The 19,818-nt window shown below is 42.8% G+C and overlaps 1 pseudogene across 1 annotated transcript in view; it reads left to right on the top strand.

Moving 5' to 3' along the window:
- The first annotated feature begins 16,121 nt into the window (after positions 1–16,121).
- The window catches only part of LOC309973920 (antizyme inhibitor 1-like), a 141,439-nt pseudogene continuing 137,742 nt past the window's right edge, over positions 16,122–19,818 (top strand). Inside the window, exon 1 of the transcript in view lies at positions 16,122–17,493. The product of the transcript in view is annotated as an antizyme inhibitor 1-like (transcript). The remainder of the gene's footprint in view (positions 17,494–19,818) is intronic.

Raw genomic sequence — 19,818 nt, 5'->3', positions numbered from 1 at the left:
AGCCAAAAATAAAATAAATAAAATTTAAAAAAAAAACAAGTTAAAAGTAATACTTGCTACATTAATCTGGATAATACAGATGCATATAAAGAAAAGTTACCCTCCCCCCAGCCTGTTCTATTTCCTCAGGTAACCGAGGAGATTACCTGTTTGGTGGGTGTCCTTCCACAACTTTCTCTTGGCTCAGACAAGCATATATACAGCATATATAGATACCATTGCATCTTCCTTTCTTTCTCCCTCCCTCCCTCCCTCCCTCCTTCCCTCTTTCTTTCCTTCCAACAACATAGGATTCTACAGAGCACATTACACTGAGATGTGTTTTGTTCCACTTAATCTGTGCAAATTTATTGAATCAATGACTTACTTGCCTTTCATCCTGTGTTGGCAAAAGTGAGAGGTTAGATCGGGTCCTATGCCTCTCACCAGAGATGTCCTCTCTGCCCTTAAACTGGCAAGAGAAGGTCCCAAGAGAGGCAGGTGGGAAAGAGGCAGAAGTGCTCTACTGGGCTGTGTAGGAGCACCAGGCTTTGGGCAGGAAGGGCCTTAGCCATCATCTAGAGCCATGGCCCTCCACAGACGTGGGTATGTTCAAGTTGGAGTTAGGCTAGGCTACAAGAATTTTTTTCAATAATAACTGGTAGAAGCTTTAGAAGTTTTGGTTCGAAGTTATCCTTGGAGCAACATAATTTTTCAGGCAACCCTGGGTCATCCATGGGCTGATTTACATATCACATACATCTGAGAATATGATCTCAAACCCAACTCGCACTTCCTGCATTACCTTTGTATCAGTTAGGATGCAGGTTTTGCTAGTCTGACAAAGACCTGAAGCTGGAGCTGTCACAAATTTTCAGAATTCTTACGAGCTGGTTGTTAAGCATAGCCATCATTAAAAATTTAATTATATAGGGGCTTCCCTGGTGGCGCAGTGGTTGAGAGTCCGCCTGCCAATGCAGGGGACGCGGGTTTGTGCCCCGGTCCGGGAAGATCCCACATGCCGCGGAGCGGCTGGGCCCGTGAGCCATGGCCACTGAGCCTGCGCGTCCGGAGCCTGTGCTCCGCAACGGGAGAGGCCACAACAGTGAGAGGCCCAAATAACGCAAAAAAAAAAAAAAAAAAAAAAAATTAATTATATAAACTTAAAAAGAAATAAACTATCCTAAAAACAAAGGCAATGAAAACTCACCACCTCCTAATTATTTTACTACATTTTACTGTTTTCTGTGCTTTGACAGTGACATACATCTATTGCATGAGCGTGGTTGTACTGCTCTGCAGTGGTGTGGTACTGCAGTCCCACGGTTCTGACCATCCAGGCTCCTTTGATCTTGCTGCTCCGGCATCTCAACATCTGCATTCCATCCTGGGTCCAGGGAGGCTTGCCTAAGTTCTAAGATCCTGCCTGTACCCCAGGCAGAGGAAAGAGGGGAAAGTGGGGGCGGGGAGGTTCACTCCTTTCCTTCTGAAGTCATGGTCTTAAATTTGCCTACATCACTTTTGCTGACATCCCATTAGCCACACCTCACTGCAAAGGATCCTGGGAATATGGCCTTTATCTGGGCTGCCATGTGCCCAGCTAAAACTCTCTTCACTCAAGAAAGAGAGTAGATACTAGGCGGACAGCTGGCGCTCTCTGTTATTACATTTCCCGAATTCTTCTCAGCTATCCCTAGGCCACTAAGCGTTCTATCCCACCCTTGCCCTCCTTCTTCTGAAGGCCTGTTACAGGGCTCAGGAAAGTCTCTTGCCATGGTCACAGCTGGTATAGACATGGCACCCTTCAGCCAATCTCACTCCTCAGCCTCCAGGCAACGAGAAGAGACTCAGAGGCACATGAGGCAGGACCATTTCTTCCTAAGACAGAGCTCCAACAGATGAACAATGGTGTAGGAGCCCCCCTCTGTTCAGGGCTGAGCTGGGCTCCAAGTGGGGAGGGGATAATGATACCAGGAAAAATGAGATAGTACCAGCCTCAAGGAGTTTCTAGTCCAGGTGAAACGCTTATACCTGGAAGATCACTAACAATACAGGCAGTGGCTGGTAAAGACAAGGTAATTCCTCTCTAATTTAAAATTCTGGGCAGAGAACCAGTCTGCATGAGCAACCAGCTCATGGCTGGACTACTTGTTTTTAGCTTTTACAGTTATAATCAAATGAAACTTCCAGGAAACTTAGGTTGACATTAAAGATCTACATAATTGTTGTGCTGCGTGGTAATTAGGCAGAAATGGTAAGCAACTCACATAAATGACTGTAATTAGCATTATTTGTACATAGCCAACACAGTTTTAATTGTCCCTGTTACCCTGTATAGTTTATCGTTTGTCACTCTTGGCTCCAGCAGTAACTAACACGTTGCAGTAGGTAGGCTGCCTGGCCCTCTCCAGTCTCTGGCCAGAATGGCTTCTCCTGTGCTTCCCCACCAAGGCCCCTTCATACTGGGAAGTGGCAGAGTTGTCACAGGTCTGGGCTCTGGAGTCAAAATGCCTTCACAACCCGCTCCATGACTTAAGCCAGGTGACCTCAGCGAATTGTTTAATCTTTCACTTCCTCAGAATCACCTAGACATCATTCCTGAGAATGTGTCTAGGATATAACTAATAATATATGTTAGTCATTACACGCTCATTTATTCATTCATCTATTTGACAAAGAATTTTAGCATCTGCTGTCAACCAGGTGCTACTCTAGGCACTGAGAATTGGTAGTGAACCAAAGTCCTGCCCCCATGGTTTACATACGAGGGGAGGGAGACAGACAACTAATAAATACCACAGTTTATCAGGTGGTGATCCATTGGATGAGGAAAGCAAGACAGAGGAAAGTATCATGGTGAGGCAGCTTGCTATTTCAGAATAAGAAGTGGATCACGATAAACTAGGTGAAAGTGCAATGACAGAACAACTCCCAAATCTCAGGGGCTTCCTTTTGCTCATATGCTGCTTGTTTGCTGTGGGACAGCGGGGATTCTACTCCACATCTTTATCACTCTGGAGCCCAGGCTGACTGTCTTCATCCTCTGGACTGTCCCTGGTCATTATAGGAGGTGGAAGGGGGAACATGAAGACTTATGTCTGGAAGTGACCCTGGCCAAGGCAAGTTGCATGCTGTACTTGACTTCAAGGGTAGCAGGGAATGTGGGGACCTACCCTGTGCCTGGAAGGACAGGAGCCAGAAATACTGATGTGTTGAGTAACTTCATTTATCCCAGATCTGCTCTCTGTCCTTCTCTGCCCTGCTCCGTGCTCTTGTGCCTAAACTCCATGGACTGTATCACCAGGGCTCCCCGGCCCTCTGACTCCCGCTTGGCTTTGGCCAAAAGGGTACACCAGGAGGAGAGCCGAGGGTGGGGAAGGGCAGGCCCATGTTCTTTGTGCTCCCTGCTCTGCCAGAGCTCTGCAGTGACTGTTCTCCTATAGCCACAGCTCCACCAGGCACTCTCACACCCATGGCTCCAGCTCTCGGAAGGGCTCTGGTAGCACCATTTCCTTGTCTTCCCCCTTCAGGAGTAAGGGTGGTGTCAGCCTCCCAGCGTTGCTAGTCCTTGAGGACTTAAAAGCTATTCTTGGTTTCCTCTGTGCATACCATCACAAAAAGATCTTTTCAAAGATGGGTGTTCCATCTACATCTGGCTAAGACCCCCTGATACAATAGGTAACACTATCTATGCCACAGAGGTCCCTCTGAGGAGATGACATTTGACGGGAGGTATCCGGCAGAAGATGGTCGAGCAGACAGGGAAAACCTAGGGGACGAGTGGAGGGTGGTGCTTGGCACGTTCAGGGGAGAGGAGCCAGGCCTGTGTGGCTGGAGCCGTGAGCGTGGTGAGGTGTGGCTGGCGGGGAAGCGGGGGGAGTCCAGACCAGAGAGGTGGAGGCCCAGATTACATCAGACTCTTCTAGGGGATGGGAAGGATTTTGGATTTTATTCTGAGTGACATAGAAAACCACAGGGGGTTTTGAGCAGGTGAACGACGCGACCTAACTTACGGTTTTGAAGGATCATTCTGATTTGGGGGACAAAGTGTAGGTGATGTGTTAGGAGGCTAATGCAGGAGTCTCAGAGGGAGATGTGGTGGCTTGGACCAAGTTGAGAGCCATGGAGGTGGTGAGAAGGGGCCAAATTAGTGTTACGTGTTTGAGGTAGAGATGATACAAGATTTGCTGACTGCTTGAATGTTGGTGTGAGAGAAAAAGAGAACTAAAGAATGACTCCAGGTTTTTGGCCTGAGAGGGAAAGATTGAGGAGGTATTTTCGGGGGAGGTGAAATTGTGATCAGTTTCCATCATGTTAAGTTAAAGATACCTGTTAGGAAAGAGAGAAACAAATACCACATGCTAACACATATATATGGAATCTTAAAAAAAAAAAGAAAGTACTGATGAACCTAGTTTCAGGGCAGGAATAAAGAAGTAGACGTAGAGAGTGGACCTGAGGACATGGGGTGGGAGGGGGAAGCTGGGGCGAAGTGAGAGTAGCATCGACATAGATACACTCCCGAATGTAAAATAGTTGGCTGGTGGGAAGCAGCAGCATAGCACAGGGAGATCTGCTGGGTGCTTTGCAGATGACCTAGAGGGGGTGGGATAGGGAGGGTGGGAGGGAGGCTCAAGAGGGAGGGGATATGGGGACATGTGTTTGCATAAGGCTCATTCGCTTTGTTGTGCAACAGAAACTAACACGGTATTGTGAAGCAATTATACTCCAGTAAAGATCTATTAAAAAAAAGAAAAAAAGATACCTGTTAGACCATGAAGGTGAGCTGTTGAGTTAGTGGTGAGAGGGAGAGGTCAGATCTAGAAACAAAAATTTGCTGGTTTCTAGTAGTAGGTGGTACTTAAAGCCAAGATACGGAGGAGCTCTCCTAGGGAGTGAGAGCAGTAGAGAAGAGAAGAGGTCTCAGGATCAAAAGCAGGGCCTCTCACTGCTGTGGCCCCTCCCATTGCGGAGCACAGGCTCGGGACAGCCGCTCTGCAAGGCATGTGGGATCTTCCCGGACTGGGGCATGAACTCGTGCCCCCTGCATCAGCAGGCAGACTCTCAACCACTGCGCCACCAGGGAAGCCCCATTCTAACATTTAAAATGTTCAGAAGATAAGGAGCCTCCAGCAAAGGAGATTCAGAAGGATTAGCTGAACAGGAGGAAAATGAAGTGAAGCAAGGGTTTCAATGGGAGAAGGGGGTATTAAGTGCATCAAATGCTGCTGAGAGACTGATTTAGATGAAGACACTCTTTCAGGTCTTAGCTTGACTGGCCCTCCTCTAAGAAGTCTGTTCTAACCCCCAGAGTGGATTCAGGACCTTGTGATGTGCTCTCATACACCACCGCCTCTCCTCTGCACTGTAATTACCTTCTGCCATGTCGCTGTCCCTGACGGTACACAGTTCCTTGAGGGCTGGGCTGGTGTCTTACTCATTAATCCCACTGAAGTCAATGCCAAGCACTTAGTAGAGTTAAATTAACATTAGTTCACACACACACAAAAAACCCCACGAGTCAATCAAGATGATGTACACACTCCTTCCCCCAGCTGTCGCCCCAAATACATTCACTGTCCAGGGCTCCAAATTTTATTCCCAAGAGCTGAAGTTTCCTATATTTTTCACCTTGCAGAGGACTGAAGATTTGTGGGCTCCTTTTAAGCATTTCCATTATAGTGGTTGGGGCCCCACCCATGTCCTTCCTGCTTATGATGCTGGGAACCTCTGGGACTATTTTCACTGGTTGAGCAACCTAGGTACCCTGGGATGGCGCTGCAGAAACATGGAGATGTGGATTTACAAAGTGTCTTCCTTGGTGATAACTTACTGAATTCTAAGAGAGAGACAGAAGTGGGGAGGAGGAGGTGAGAGGAAGAGGGAGGAAAGGAGGGAGGGGGAAGGAGAGAGACCCAGGACAGGGGTAGTGGCACAGTAAGTACAAAAGAGGTGGCCTTGGGGAAATGAGCTTTTTCTCCTCTGGCATCTCAGAAATGCTTTAGGTAACCCCCTCTTTTTATAAAAGGGAAGTTGAGGCTGAGAAGTGAATGACTGACTCAAGATTTTGGCATTGGTGTTGTGGCAGAGCTGGCCTAGACTGTATTCCTTGTGTCTGTCAATTCAGTGCACTTTTTATAACATGGTGGTAACTTTAGAGACAGGAATGGTTGTCTCCTTTTCCAGGCAAATATCTTCTACTTATTCAGTGACACATGGAGCTGCTTTAAAAGACAGGCTTCTTGCTCCACAAATGAGAGGAGAAAGGCTGAAATTGCAAATGATGGAGAGAGAACAGCGACGGGGATGCCTCTCTGCTGAGGGATAAAGGATGGCAGTTCCTTAGGGGAGGCAGGGAAGCGGGAGCTATCCCAGTGCCTGCTGGGAGGAGAGCATGGATGGGATAGAAAGGAAAGGCTAGAGGTGTGGAATTCAAACGGAAATTGAACCCCTTGCCTGTTCCTTGATGGCTAAGTGGAGACATCTGAAGAGGTCCTACGTGAGAGGGAGGGGAGCAAACAAATTATCTAACTTCTGAGCATGAATAGAACCACTTCACGATGGAGCGACTGGACTGAGTGCATTGAGAAGGCGGAAGAAAGGGAGAGAGGCCCCGTTCTCAACCAGCTAATGAGAGTGGGGTATGAATCTTGAATCTTCTCCCATTAGGGGAACAAGTGGTCTGCTGAGGAGGGTTCTGGTTCGAGGAGTCAAGTGTGACCGAGCTGGGACGTTCTCCTTCTGGTGACGGCCTCAGTGCTCTCTTGGGCAGCCTCCATCCTGTCCTGTGTACCACTGCGGGTGGGAGAGTGGGGTTGTGTTCCGGGCCTTATCGAGATCTGCAAAGCTGGGCGATCCTGGGGCTCAGCAGTGGGCTTGGTCCTCAGTCCCGTGAGCTGAGCGTGCCTGGGTTGCTGGAGCCTGGAGGCTTTGCCAGACTCTGTCTCACCTAGATCTTTCTAACAGTGCTAATTTCCAAACCCAGTCATTTCTACAAAGAGCCTGGCAGCCTCACCTCCCTTCTCAGTGAAGGTTTAATAGCAGAGCGCTGAAACAGGTCTCATTGCTAAACCTTCATTATTTCCACAACATATACTACAGGACTCCTACTACTAGACCGTGAAGTACTGTCCTAATTAAAACTAAACGACTCATGTCAAATTAAATAAGCGAGGTACGTTGTGTTAGCCAGGGCTCTGGCTTGCAATTGCGTGTTTGTTTACTTGTTAATTGGCCAAGTTCAATAATCTACAGCAGCCTTTTCTTCTCATCAATACAAATTACTGACGCTTCAGACTTGGTCTGTTGGGGAGCCCTGGCGGTGGAGATGAGATACCTGACAATCTGTCCCACTATGTCATCTTGTAAAGCTGTTGAACTGAGCTTCTCCTGGAGCAAAGGGAGCATGATATTCACCAGTCTCCCACTTCTTGTGGACGCTGCAAAGCTACTATAAAGTGGAGACATCTGAAGAGCTCCTATGTGTGCTCCCCTTTGGAATATCTTTGATCCAGCAGAACTTCGAAGGTTAGTGTACCCAGAAACAGCCTCATGGGTCAGACATTTTTCCAATTCACAGATGAGAAAACTGTGGCTCAGAGAGATTGGGTATCTTGCCCAAGTTCACACAGCTAGTACTTCCCTGTGGTTTTGGTGTCCCTCCTCAAAGCACACACCCACCATGGCATCCATCACAAGGTATGTCTACCACCATTTTCCTACCTGCCTCTGGTACCAGCTCTGAGCTCTTGAGCACCTAGTGGCTTCATGGTGGGCAGATGTAGTTCATGTCATTAAATGATGGCGCTACGTGTAGATGGTCACCATGGGAGCCCATTGCCGTGAGAGCATATCCCTTGCCTGTTACTTGATGGGTAAATTTCTACAATTTGGCATTTATTCTTTTGGTTTAAGGCTCATATTTTGTGTAAAAATGGTGAATACAGTGCATTTGCCAGGTGTTATCATTTTCACCTACTTGTGAATGAGTATACCAGGTTAGCACTTTCTCCAGAGATGCAGCCTTCTCTCACAGGGGAGGGGACTACAACTCAGAGAAGTCCCACAGCTCCTAGGTGGCAACTCTTAGGTGGCAGGTCCTAGGTGGCAGAGCAGAGCTAGAACACACATCCTTTACATTCCAGCCAGGTCTTTTCCCCTTTGTGTGATGCACAGAGGGATGGCTTTGACTGGGCGGGTGAAGGAGGGCACCTGTCTTACTGGGAGCCTGGGGTCAGGAGGATTGTAGGAAGATCCTGGGGCAAGAACTCCCAGCCAATAGAGGAGGGGTCCCAGGGGAAGGGGCCCCGGGCTATTCTCGCTACACAGCACACAGGGCATGCCCTGGGGTTCCCTCCCTCACACCAAGGTGGGTTATTGTCAGAGTGAATACCCTAACCTCCTCCTGCCACTGGTGTTCAGAAAATAACCCAGGCTGTCATTAAACAGTTAGCATAATTTAGAACCAGCATGAAAAAGAGCGAAAGAAAAGGGGAGCCAGGGAGAGAGTTTACCCAGGCGGGAGACAGCACAGCTTCCCGATGGCTCTCCCTGAAGCTGTGCTGGCATCCAGATCTACCTGGAGCCCCAGGTTGCAGCAAGTGTCTTGTTTTGTTTTGTTTTGTTACATCTTTATTGGAGTATAATTGTTTTACAATGGTGTGTTAGTTTCTGCTTTATAACAAAGTGAATCAGTCATGCATATACATATGTTCCCATATCTCTTCCCTCTTGCGTCTCCCTCCCTCTCACCCTCCCTATCCCACCCCTCCAGGTGGTCACAAAGCAGCCAGTGTTTTGGTAGCTGAGGAGACCCGTGTGTGTGAGCTGGCCCTGACCTGACCACACAATGGTCAATGTGCCCTGTCTGCACAGACCATTCGGGGAGATGTTAGCTACAATCCAGTGCACTTTGCACAAATGCAAAAAGATGTGTATGTGATCCTAGAACGTTCGTTGCTATAGCAACATCTGCCTTTATTATCACCTAAATCCATTCTCGGTATAAATATAGTAACTATTTAACTTCCCCACCCCGCCCCCCGTCCACTTGGTAGAATTTTTTAAAATTGTGACAACCAAAAAAAAAAAAAAAAGAGAAGAAAAGAAAACGCCAGTAAACTGCAGTAGCACGGGTGTATGTGTAGAAGTGAATTTTGGAGGTGGTGAGAGTGTGAGGACATTTGTGGTTGGGGTAAATTTTCACAGGTTGCAAGTTAGTGGAGAGACTAATCCTTATAACCAATTCAGGAAGGTGAATTCCTAGAAGTAATGGGCTAAATTTCCACTTGGAAAGTTGAAGAGGAATGAAGTGGTAGAGGTGCAGAAGAGGGGAATATTGTAGTGAAAAGGATTCTGATTTGTAGTCAGACAGACATGGGCTCAAATCTTGGCATCACTGCTTATCACCTAAGGAACACTGGGCTACTTGCTCCCCTGAGCCTCAGTTTCCTCATCTGTAAAATGGGAAAACCATACCCTGCAGCCTGTTTCAGCAACTTGATCTCCTTGGGCCAGAGCCTGACATCAGTTCACCAGCAGACATTTATTTCCTCTGCACCAGCTCAGTCCTCTGCAGGGGAAGGTGCAAAGGGGCAGGCCCAGCAGGGGTTGGGGAGGGTGATCATTGTGCCAGTTTTGGAGAACATCTGTGAAGTGAATGACGGTCCAAGGTGGAATGGGAAATGGCATGGCAAGCACCGTGAGTACCCTTAGGATAAAACATTCTCCTTCCATCATAGAATAAAGGTGACCTTAAAAATAAAGGGTAGAGGAGTTTGGGGAGGAAGGAAAGTCTTAACACCTGAGCTACACGTGAATATGCCATTATTTATTTAGCGAACCATTTCTCCTTTGTGAGACCTTTGGTTTGTTTCAAGGTCCTTCTATTATATGACACTGCATGGACATTATTGCATATAAATCCCAGTCTGCATCTAGGATTATTTCCTTAGGATAAATTCCCAGGAGTAGAATTACTGGATCAGAGAAAGGAGGATTTTTAGGGCTCTTGACATATATTACTAACCACCTCCTCCTAGAAAATTGGTACCAAATTATACTCTCATTAGCAGTGTACAAGATTGCTCACGTTCTCACGTGTCTGACAACATGGGGCATTTTAACTTGAAAAGAATTATTGGTTCTCTTCTTTTTCTTTGCTCTTTTTCTAGGTTATTCTTAGAAATAATTTTTTCCAGTTTTATTGAGATATTATTGACATATAACATCTATAAGTTAAAGGTATACAATATGTTGATTTGATACACTTATATATTGTGAAATGATTACCGCAGTAGTGTTAGTTAACACCTCTAACATCTCACATAATTATCATTTGTTTTTTTGTGGTGAGAACATTTAAGATCAGTTCTTTAATCACAATGTTGTGCATTAGACCCCCAGAATTTACTTCTTATAACTGAAAGTTCATGTTCTTTGACCAACATCTCCCCATTTCCCCCACACTCTAGCCTCTGGCCACCACCATTCTACTCTCTGTTTCTACGAGTTCAGCATTTTAGGTTCCACATGTAAATTGGTATCATACAGTATTTGTCTTTGTCTTTCTGCCTATTTCACTTAGAATAATGCTGTCAAGATTCATCCATGTTGCTGCAAATGGCAGAATTTCTTTTGTTCTCATGTCTAAATAATATCCCATTGTGTGCACGAGTGTGTGTGTGTGTGTGTGTGTGTGTGTGTGTGTATCAAAACTTTATCCATTCATCTGTAGGTGAACACATAGGTTGTTTCCATATTTGGGCTGTTATGAATAGTGCTGCAATGAACATGGGAGTACAGATATACCTTCGAGATCCTGAATTCATTTCTTTTGGATATATACCCAGAAATGGGATTACTGGATCATATGGTAGTTCTATTTTTAATATTTTGAGGAACCTCCAGACTGTTTTCCACAGTGGCTGCACCAATTTGCATTCTTACCCACAGCGTACAACATTTCCCTTTTCTCCACATCCTTGCCAGCACTTATCTCTGTCTTTTTGCTGATAGCCATTCTAACAGGTGTGAGGTGATGGCTCATTGTGGTTTTGATTGGCATTTTCCTGATGATTAGTGATGTTGAGCATCTTTTTATGTACGTGTTGGCCTTTTTGTGTCTTCTTCAGAAAAAGTCTCTATCCAGGTCCTCTGCCAATTTTTAAAATAGGATTGTTTGGTCTTTTGCTATTGAGTATGATTTTCTTATATATTTTGGATATTAACCCTTTATCAGGTTAATGTGCAAATATTTTTCTCCCATTCTGTGGGTTGCCTTTTAATTTTATTGATTGTTCCTTCTGCTGTGCAGAAGCTTTTTAGTTCGATGTAATCCCACATATTTATTTTGGATTTTGTTCCTTGTGCTTTTGGTGTTATATCCAAAAATTGTTGCCAAGACCAATATTAAGGAGGTTTCCCCCTGTGTATTCTTTTAGGAGTTTCACATTTTCAGGTCTTATGTTTAAGTCTTTAATTCATTTGAGTTAATTTTTGTGAATAGTGTAACATAGGGGTACAATTTCATTCTTCTACATGTGATTATTCGATTTTCCCAGCACCATTTATTGAAGAGACTATCCTTTCCCCATTGAGTATTTTTAGCTCCCTTGTCAAATATTGGTTGACCATATACGTGAGGGTTTATTTCTGAGCTCTCAGTTCTGTTCCATTTGTCTATGTGTCTCTTTTTATGCCAATATCATACTATTTTGATTACTAAACCTTTGTAATATAGTTTGAAATCAGGAAGCATGATACCTCCTACTTGGTTCTTTCTCAGACTTGTGTTGGCTATTCAAGGTCTTTTGTGGTTCCAGACAGATTTTATGATTGTTTTTTTCTATTTCTGTGAAAAATTCCATTGGAATTTTGATAGAGATTGCACTGAATCTATAGATGGCTTTGGGTAGACTGGACATTTTAACTATACTAATTCTTCCAACCCACGAACACGGGGTATCTTTCTATTTAATTGTGTCTTCTTCAATTTCTTTCACAGAAGTCTTATAGGTTTTAGTGTACAGAACTTTCACCTACTTGGTTAAATTTATTTCTAAGTATTTTGTTGTTTTTGAGGTTATTGCATATGGGATTGTCTTCTTTATTCCTTTTTCAGATATTTTGTTGTTAGTTTATAGAAACACAACTGATTCTTAGAAAGTAACTTTTAATGGGCTAAATTAAAGAGTCTGTTTTCTCTTCATAAAGTAAGGTGGGAAATATCACTTTGCTTTAGAAACATGACAATCAATTTTTTTCTTTTATCCATTCTCCTCAGTCAGAAGTAGAAAACTTTTAGGTTGCTAATAAAGAACAAGAAACCCCTTCTTTTTAATGGATGTTGCAAATAGCAGATGGTCCTATGATATTTTCCTGAGCCTCTCCTTAGCAATGGCCCCCAATATGTCTCTGCAAGAGTCTCGAAATCTTACTTTGGAGAACTTGTCTTCAAGCTTGAACACGCCTCCTAAAATGAATTTTAAACAAGGGTTCTTGATAGAGATTTAAGTAAAGTCATGAGTTAGTTCTTTCTGTTTGTCCTTCCAATTGTCTGGATAAATTAATTATTGAATGCCAGCTAAGTGTCTTGCACTGTACAAGATGCTGTGAAGTAAGGGCAAGCTTCCTTATTCACGGATTCCATATTTATGACTTTGCTTACTTGCTAAAATTTATTGTAATCGTAATCAATGGCTCTTTTATGGTTATTTGTGGACATATGTAGTACACGGAAAATTTGAATTGCTCAAAATGCACATTCCCAGCTGAGGCAGAACAAGCTGTTGCTCTATTTTATCTCTCATACTCTAAATAAGCATCCTTTGTGCAATGCACTTAATGCCATGTTTTTGCATTTTTCTTGGTGATTTCCCTATTTAAAATAGCCCCCAAGGGTAGTGCTGAAGTGCTGTCTAGTGTTCCAAAGCACAAGAAAGCTTTGATGTGCATTAGGGAAAATATATGTGTGTTAGATAAGCTTTATTCAGTCATGAGATATAGTGCTATTGGCTGAGTTCAGTGAATCAACAACATATATTAAATAAGGTGTCTTTAAACAGAAACACACATAAAACAAGCTTACGTATGGATTGGTTGATGAAAATGTGACCAGAGTCTCACAAAAATCTAACCCTGGGGGCTTCCCTGGTGGCGCAGTGGTTGAGAGTCCGCCTGCCGATGCAGGGGACACAGGTTCGTACCCCGGTCCAGGAAGATCCCACATGCCGCGGAGCGGCTGCGCCCGTGAGCCATGGCTGCTGAGCCTGCGCGTCCGGAGGCTGTGCTCCGCAACGGGAGAGGCCACAACAGTGAGAGGCCCGCGTACCGCAAAAAAAAAAAAAAAAGAAAAAATCTAACCCTGTATTGTCCCTAGGAACAATGCTTCAGTATTCGCTAATTCAGTGTTTACAGCAACTATATGGAACGTAACCAGCAGGAATAAACAGAATTGGCTGTATATCAAAGGGTGACAGTTTGCCTTTTGGGAGATGAGAGGAACACACACAAAACGGATAATGAACAACGGAAACGGTATAAGTGGTATAAATACCAAAGAATCAAAAAACTCAGGGCAACCTAGAGGAAGGCTTTGTGAAAGCGGTGGCCATAAGTCTGGGCTCTGCAGAATGAAGAGGGTATATGTAGACCCAGGAAGCTAAGAGTAGGAGTGAGGAGTAGTCTTGTTTGGGGAGGAGAGGTTGAAAGCCAACTTGTTTGCATTTCAGGGTAATATTGAATCTGAGGCGTATGAGAAATAAGAGTAGACAAGTAGTGTGGAGGGTCCTGAATATTAGTCTGAGAGAATCTGAGTTTGTTCTTTAGACCAGTTGTTTGAAAAAGAAACGAAATAACTTTACTGAAGTATAATTTGCATAAAGTAAAATGCACCCATTTTAACTGTATAGTCTGATGAACTTTGACACATGTAAACACCACCACAATCAAGATATAAAACATGACTACAACCCTGAAATGTTCCCTCATATTCCTTTGCAATCAACACTCCTATCGTTCATAATACTAGGCAAAAGATATGGCATCAATTTGCCTCCTACAGAATTTTATATAAATCAAACAGTTAGTGTTCTTTTTTTTTTTTTTTTTTTTTTAGTAAGTGTTCTTATGAGACTGGCTTCTTTTGCTCATCATAATGTTTTTGAGGTTTATCCACTTTGTATATAGCATAGAGTTTCTTAAAAAATGCTGAACAGTATTCCATTTTATGGATATACCAAAATTTTCAGATCCATCTGCCTCTTGTTACAACATTTAGCTTGTTTCCAGTTTTGAGCTATTATGAATAAAATTGCTATGGCCATTTATGTACAACTCTTTTTTGTGGAAATATGTTCTCATTTTTTTTGGATACATATCTAAGAGTAATACTGCTGGGTCATAAGATAAGTGTATGTTTAACTTTTTAAGAAATGCCAAACTATTTCCAAAGTGGTTGAAACATTCTATCTAACCCTAGCCATGTATGAGAATTTCTGTTGCTCCATAGCCTAACAACTAATAGAGTTGGTCTAATATAGTCAGTCTTTAAAATGTTTGCCATTCTAATGGATGTGTAGCGGTATCTCATTGTAGTTTTAAATTAAATTTTCTTTGAGATAAATGCTCTTAAACATATTTTCACGTATTTGAGATTTTATATCTTATTTTGTGAAGTATCTGTGCAAATGTATTGCCATTTAAAAAATTGGTTGTTTGTTGGAAGACATTATTGGCCGGAAGACATTCCTGGAATATTCTGTATATTGGCCCTTTGTCACACATATGTATTATGAATTTTTTCTTGTGTGGCTTTTCATTTTTATGATGGTGTCTTTCGAAGAGCAGAAGTTTTTATTTTTGATGAAGGTCAGTTTATTTTTTAACGGTTCATGCTTTTTTGTATCCTCTCTAAGAAATCTTTGCCTATCCCAAGGTCACAAAAATTTTCTCCTCTATCTTTTCCTCTAGAAGTTTCATAGTTTTAGCTCTTACATTTAAGTGTATGACCCATATCAAGTTAGTTTTTGGTATATATGATGTGAGGGAAGGGTTGAGGTTCATTCTTTTCTGTATGGATATCCAGCTGTTTCAGTAGCACTTGTTGAAACAACTCTTTTCCCCACTGTATTCCCTTGACACTTCTGTCAATAGTGATAACTGACCCATGTAAGTATGGATCTATTTCTGGACCCTCAATTCAGTTCTGTTGGTTTATATGATTATCCTTATACCCAAACCACAGTCTTGATTACTGTAGCTTTACAGTGAGTCTTGAAATCCCTTACTTTAAGTTTTCCAACCTAATTCTTTTTCAAAATTGTTTTGGATATTTTAATTTCTCTGAAGTTACATATCAATTTTAAAGTCAACTTGTCAAGTTCTGCAAGAGAGCCTGCTGGCATTTTCATCAGAATCCCAATCTGGATCTACATATTAATTTAAGCAGAATTAACATCTTAGAAATAGTATTTTTAAGATGTTAATTCCAATCTATGAATATCGGATATCTTTCCAATTATTTAGGTCTACTTTAATTTACTCAAAAATGTTTTGTATTCCCCACACTCTGTGGCTCCTCACTCGGTTGCAGTGTTTCGTTTTTTCGCCTTCTCTGCCTTTTCTCATCCTTTCTCGCTCTCTGCTCTGCGGTGTGACGAGGCTGAATCCTCTCCGCACCCAGCCCTCGCCTTTCTTCTCCCCGCACTGTTGTTCTGTTTCTCTCCTTCGGCCGCCGCCACCACTGCTGCACAGCTGGTGTCGGTGCCGCGCTTTTCCCCCAACGTCGTCCCCGAAACCTATGGCCCAGGCGGCCTTGGGTATTTCTGCTCAAGGTAACCACATCCCTCTTTTAAAATTCTGCCTAAAAAGAGAAGACGCTTTACCCGACTCTTTGGGCCATTATCTCACGGCGAATTTCTGACCAAGTATACAACTACCCAGAGGGCCTAGGAGAAGTGCTGTATAGAGAGCAGTTCGACTTCAACGCTGAGCCACCTTGGGAAGCTAGATGATGATAGGCGGGTTCCATCTCCTAACTTGTCCATTTTGTTGCATATTCTAAGGACCCAGATGTAAGGCTTGGTGGCCCGTCTCTTGTTTTTCCTGGTTTACGACTTTCGGCTTTGTGGAATATGGCTGAGATGAAAGGATTTATTGACGATGCAAACTACTCCGTTGGCCCGTTGGCTGAAGGAACAAACCTTGGAAATGTTGCTGATAACTATGTTTATGAACATACCCTGACAGGGAAAAATGCATTTTTTTGTGGGAGATCTTGGAAAGATTGTGAAGAAACACAGTCAGTGGCAGAACATAGTGGCCCAGATAAAGCCATTCTACACGGTAAAGTGCAACTCCACTCCAGCTGTACTTGACATTTGGGCAGCTCTTGGAACTGGATTTGCTTGTTCCAGTAAAACTGAAATGGCTTTAGTGCAAGAATTGGGTGTATGTCCAGAAAACATCATTTACATAAGTCCTTGCAAGCAAGTGTCTCAGATAAAGTATGTGGCAAAAGTTGGAGTGAATATCATGACATGTGGCCATGAAGTCAAATTGAAGACAATTGCACATGATCACCCAAATGCCAAGGTCTTACTACATATGGCAACAGAAGATAATATTGGAGGTGAAGAGGGTAACAAAGTTTGGCACTACCCTGAAGAACTGTAGGCATCTTTTGGAATGTGCTAAGGAACTTGATGTCCAAATTATTGGGGTTAAATTTCATGTTTCAAGTGCTTGCAAAGAATCTCAAGTATATGTACATGCTCTATCTGATGCTCGATGTGTATTTGATATGGCTGGAGAATTTGGCTTCGCAATGAACATGTTAGACATTGGCTTCACAGGAACCGAATATCGATTGGAAGAGGTTAATCATGTTATCAGCCCTTTGTTGGATGTCTACTTTCCTGAAGGATCTGACACTAAGATAATTTCTGAACCCGGAAGCTACTATGTGTCTTCTGCATTTACACTTGCAGTTAATATCATTGCAAAGAAAGTTGTTGAAAATAAGTTTTCCTCTGGAGTAGGAAAAACCGGAAGTGATGAACCAACCTTCATGTATTATATGAACGATGGTGTTTATGGTTCTTTTGCAAGTAAACTGTCTGAGGACTTAAATACCATTCCAGAGCTTCACAAGAAATACAAGGAAGATGAGCCTCTGTTTACAAGCAGCCTTTGGGGTCCATCCTGTGATGAGCTTGATCAAATTGTGGAAAACTGCCTTCTTCCTGAGCTGAATGTGGGAGATTGGCTTATCTTTGATAACATGGGAGCAGATTCTTTCACGAACCATCTGCTTTTAATGATTTTCAGAGGCCAGCTATTTATTATATGATGTCATATGGTGATTGGTATGAGATGCAAGATTCTGGAATTACTTCAGACACAATGATGAAGAACTTCTTCTTTGTGCCTTCTTGCATTCAGTTGAGCCAAGAAGACAGCTTTTCCACTGAAGCTTTAGCAGGCATTAACGCTTTTTTAGATCTGAAGTTGCAGGTTAAGCTTGTCCGGTCTACATTCCAGTGTGGAAAAAATTTGAACAATCTTATTCAGTTAATTCTCTTGGAAACAAAAGCTACTAGTAATAGCTATTTGGGACCAGACAAAATTAGCTCTCATCTATAATTCACTGGGGGTAATTGAGATGAAGAGAATGTATCCACATTTAAACTTACCAGTTTGCCCTACCCCTTAAGCGTTTAAAATAAAATATGCAACAAAATGGATGACTTTGGCTTCCCTGGTGGCACAGTGGTTGAGAGTCCGCCTGCCAATGTAGGGGACACAGGTTCGTACCCCAGTCCGGGAAGATCCCACATGCCGCGGAGCGGCTGGGCCCGTGAGCCATGGCCGCTGAGCCTGCGCGTCCGGAGCCTGTGCTCTGCAATGGGAGAGGTTACAACAGTGAGAGGCCCGCGTACCGCAAAAAAAAAAAAGGATGACTTAGTGGAGATGGAAGCCCATTAATTGGGTTCCTCATTAAAACGTTTACATACAAGGACACAGTTTTTATACTAAGGATTCGTGTTAAAAAGTCTTGTAAAGTTAATGTCTTTCACCCAGATATACCAAATGTCAGTGGAAGACCAGTGTGACTTCATTAGGTATGTTTAGTGTATTTAGAATGTGTAAATTTGTGCTTTGAACTGTAGTTTAATGAATGTAAAATTGCATCATAGTATTTGTTGTATTTGACCTAATGTTACCCTTGTATGATTGCAATAAAATTTTGTGTAGATTTTACTGTTTTTTCAGACTAAAACTTTGGGAAAGGGGCTAGCTAGCAAAGGCAGTTTCGAAAGAGATGTGTATATGGACTGTTTAGAAGGTTATTTTCCTTTATAGCCCATTTAAGTTTAGTTTGGCTCAGTATATTTTTCAGTTATTTAATTAGTAATTTAAGTAAAATGTTTGGTAAATCATTGTGAAGTTGAGATTCATTATGGAGAGTTGATGTGCAGTAAGCATGACGTTTAACAATTTTAACACCAAAAATGTTCATCCTGCATAAACCAATTGTAATAATTAATAGCTGTTTCTGTACAGATAGAATGCATAGAGTACCTTAGTAAATCTTTGAATCACATATCTTTTGGCTGAAATGGAAGATTCTGTTAAGTACCTTGAATAAACTTTGGGGGAGGGAAATAAAATTGCAGAAAACTCTGCAGCTCACTAAATCTTAAAGAAGGGCTACATCTATATCCAGAAACCTGATGCTCCTTTGCATGGAATATTATTTAAATTGAAAATTGTGAGGTGGGGTGCGGTGAAGCACACCTATTTTCAATTTCTCAATTGCAGTGATTTCAAACTTAGGGTTTGTTTTGTTTTAGCTATTAGCTTCTTGTTATTTCCTATTTGTTCAGCTTAGTGTAGTTTTAATTCTTTTCATGCTAAGATTTTATGGTGATTGGGGGAAGTGAGTTAGAGTCACTAACCTGACAGTTGTTGCCAGGAATTTGCGTTGTTCACTGCTAGTATATTTGTTATCCTAGATCTCAGAATCACAATAGTAATAAACAACAGGGATCATTTTTTCCTAACTTACTCTATGTTCAGATGTGGAATTTCTGTCTACCAAGAGGAAATGTGACTTCACTTTGGTGGCAATGGACAGAAAATTCTACCTGTGCTAATAGGAGAAGTTTGGAATGCACTTAATAGTTGGTTTTTACACCTTGATTTCAAGGTAGAAGGAAATTGGTCACGAGTCTCTAATAAATTTCAATCTCTTAAACCAGTAGGTGCTTAATATTTTTGATTTGATTAATTCCCATTTGAATTTTGTGGGTTCTATTAATTTTAAAGAAAAAGGACCCCAATCTGTTGTTCTAATTACCCTTGGACTTTTCCAAGGTGTAATGTGGGGTTTTATGCAAAATTCCAAGCTACCATGCAACTTTTTTGTGTGTGTGTGTGGTAAGCGGGCCTCTCAGTGTTGTGGCCTCTCCCGTTGCGGAGCACAGGCTCCGGACGCGCAGGCTCAGTGGCCATGGCTCACAGGCCCAGCCGCTCTGCGGCATGTGGGATCTTCCCGGACTGGGGTATAAACCTGTGTCCCCTACATTGGCAGGCGGACTCTCAACCACTGCACCACCAGGGAAGCCCCATGCAACTTTTTTTAACTGTAATAAGGAGGAGGAATTGTTCCTAACCTTCTTTACTTGTTGTGCTTTTTGGTCCAGAAATGCCAAATCTTTTAAGAGATGGTACAACTTTGAGTCATTGGCCTGACTATACAACTTTGAGCTTCATGGCATGTTGATTTTGCCATATTTATAGGAGAGCTATTCTGTGTATAACAGCTCAGAGTTGCAA

The sequence above is a fragment of the Leucopleurus acutus genome (genome assembly GCF_964270905.1).
Source record: "Leucopleurus acutus genome assembly, chromosome: 2".
NCBI lineage: Eukaryota > Metazoa > Chordata > Mammalia > Artiodactyla > Delphinidae > Leucopleurus > Leucopleurus acutus.
This window is presented reverse-complemented; position numbering and strand designations above follow the sequence as displayed.